This window comes from Engraulis encrasicolus, chromosome 5 (assembly GCF_034702125.1).
Source record: "Engraulis encrasicolus isolate BLACKSEA-1 chromosome 5, IST_EnEncr_1.0, whole genome shotgun sequence".
NCBI classification, from domain to species: Eukaryota; Metazoa; Chordata; class Actinopteri; order Clupeiformes; family Engraulidae; genus Engraulis; species Engraulis encrasicolus.
This window is the reverse complement of record NC_085861.1, coordinates 49,783,389-49,785,804: the sequence shown is the minus strand read 5'-3', so window position 1 is coordinate 49,785,804 and position 2,416 is coordinate 49,783,389. Positions and strand designations below refer to the sequence as shown.

The following is a 2,416-nucleotide window of genomic DNA, read 5'->3' as shown; positions in this document are numbered from 1 at the left end:
CAACAACCTATTTATGAGTGTAATATAGATCATTATTCATTTTTGATGTGTAATTTGAATATATGGGTCCATTACTACAATTGGACCATTTCTCCATTCACTTCAATGCATTTTTTACGAGATCATAATTTCAACATTTTGCATTGCATTTTCAAAATTGCAAGTAAAACCTGTTTCTTAAGGCAATATCTTTGTCTTGAAGTAAAACAACTTGTGTGTTTTGTTAAACGATCGTCGTGGTATGCTTTGTAAGTTTCCCTATGGAGCAAATGCATTGATGGCTGCCCACACAGCAAAAGTACACCGTAATGGATCCGCCCCGGAGTCCACCATCCGGAGGTCATCCTCCGGAACGGATCCGGTAAACGGGGCCGTATCGGCGTCCACTTGCACGCCGCCTATCATCCGACGCGGAGGCGTGGTGCGGACTCAAAAGGGACCCGTTTGTCACCCGCAACGGATCTGCGTGCAGAAGCATACCTCCGCAGTGAGCCCGGTTCGGAGGCGCGACATCCGATGCGGACTCATTCCGTGTCCACTTATTGCATCCGTCACGGTTCCACTACTTTTTATCAGTTACGGACCCATTCCGGACTCATAGATGTTCCGGGCCGGGACCATTTTGGATCCGTGCTCATAAAGTTACTTTCTTATTATGCTATAATCCCAATAAACGAACACTAAACCAGTTAACCGTTTCAAACAGCATTTAGATTTAATTCTACAGATAACACAGACCTGGCCTAGACACCGTTTAAATAAGAACCCGAAAAAAACACAACCTGACGAAGAACTTCACTCATCATGATTTTTTATTTATCTTGACATTATTTTTCTGTCTCACTGTCATGTTGAACAATCACGTGTCGTGGCTGCCTTCTCTTACTTCCCTCATCAGTCGACGGGGAAACATCACATCAGCGCTCCGATCTGAAAAGGCAACAGAGCTAAACTTAGCTTTCATTTAAATTTCGTAAGATGGCAATCAGACATTGCATTGCATATGGGATGGACAACGCTCTTTCACATCTCTATCCCGTGACAGTAATGATGTTGAATATTATAAGATGTACAATGTCCTACTTACTCTTGGTCGTAAAAGCCGGGAGGCAGGCGGGCATCACCGTAGCAGGGTGGATTACAGCTGGCTAGCCCTGTCCGACCCAGAGGTAATTCCACCTGTATACTGTTGCACAAGATTAAGAACAAATTCAGATATTTGTAGCCCAACCACGGACATCTGTATCAAACTATGAGCCCAGCTACTTCATTCATTCACCAATGATGGACAGCATATGGGACGAGGGCGCAGTTCATGGCCATCCATTAATTGCTAATAAATAATTAGCCTGGATTTCGTTAACGTGAGGAGAATATGATGCCACCGCTTTAGGATTTGTACCGTTTAAAACACAGTTGATGCCAAACCTGTTGAGAGCATCATCAATCCGTGTAAAAGTGTACCACGAGCCAAATTCAGACCAATATAGCCGTTTCATAAGAGTATTCGAACACTTAGACCTACGTTTAACTTTACACAAGTTTGCTTCAGTCAACCGGTTTGCTAGTAGCTGGCTAGCAAGCTAATGTAAACAAGGCTGTTAAAATGGGCACAATGTAGATAATTTTTATTCAACTGCACTTCCTCCATGTATCGGATGGCATCATATTTTAACAGCATTTAGGAAATACTACAATAGCCAATGTAGTTCTCCATGTCTTTGAATGAATGAACTAGCTGTCTCGTTTTGAAAACAACTAGGGTTAACATACACTTTTAAAGTCATAAAAAACAAAATCCCTACGAAATATCAATAAGCATTGATAGTATAAAAGCTTCAGATATACTTTTTGTACCTTTGTGTATCACCTAATATAAATAAATCAATACTTACTGGAGAGCGCTGTTCGGTCGTGTCTGCCCCAACAAAAACTGTAGAATCTACCAACGTCCGTTAGATTTTACAGCGCGTCCGCGTTTGTGAATCAGATATGGATGCGATTATGGTCCGCGTTTTGACGGTAGAATTTGGGGCGGCGCACGGTGGCGACCCTGATCCACCAAGTGGAACCCAAAGGAATGTGACAGTGACACGGATGTGGTGACTTGAACGCGGCTCCGCATCGGAGTCCTCTGCTGTGTGGGTGACTTCCTGCCACCGCCGGATGGTGCTTATATGTCTCATCAGTTTTAGCACGATCTCTCTGCAACACGGTGTAAAAATATAAACTCTTCCTTGCTTAATTGCACAAAGCAAGTGTTCAAATTAAAGGATGTAGAGTTATATTTCGGAAATTTGTACACAAACCTTATGCAATTTGACGAAATCTCAGCGTCGGTCAGGGAAACCGCTTCTACCCCATTTTCCTGTTTTTCGCCGAGCTGTGGTTAACTTGTAGTCGACCGCTGCTCTCT

At 43.0% G+C, this 2,416-nt stretch overlaps 1 long non-coding RNA gene across 1 annotated transcript; it reads right to left on the bottom strand.

The window, feature by feature from the left end:
• Positions 1 to 486: 486 nt before the first annotated feature.
• On the bottom strand, positions 487 to 2,140 carry LOC134448642 (uncharacterized). The gene is made up of 3 exons (XR_010034814.1): positions 1,896 to 2,140; positions 1,088 to 1,186; positions 487 to 930 (listed from the first exon to the last, which is right to left on the bottom strand). It is a non-coding gene; the product is annotated as an uncharacterized LOC134448642 (long non-coding RNA).
• Positions 2,141 to 2,416: the final 276 nt, after the last annotated feature.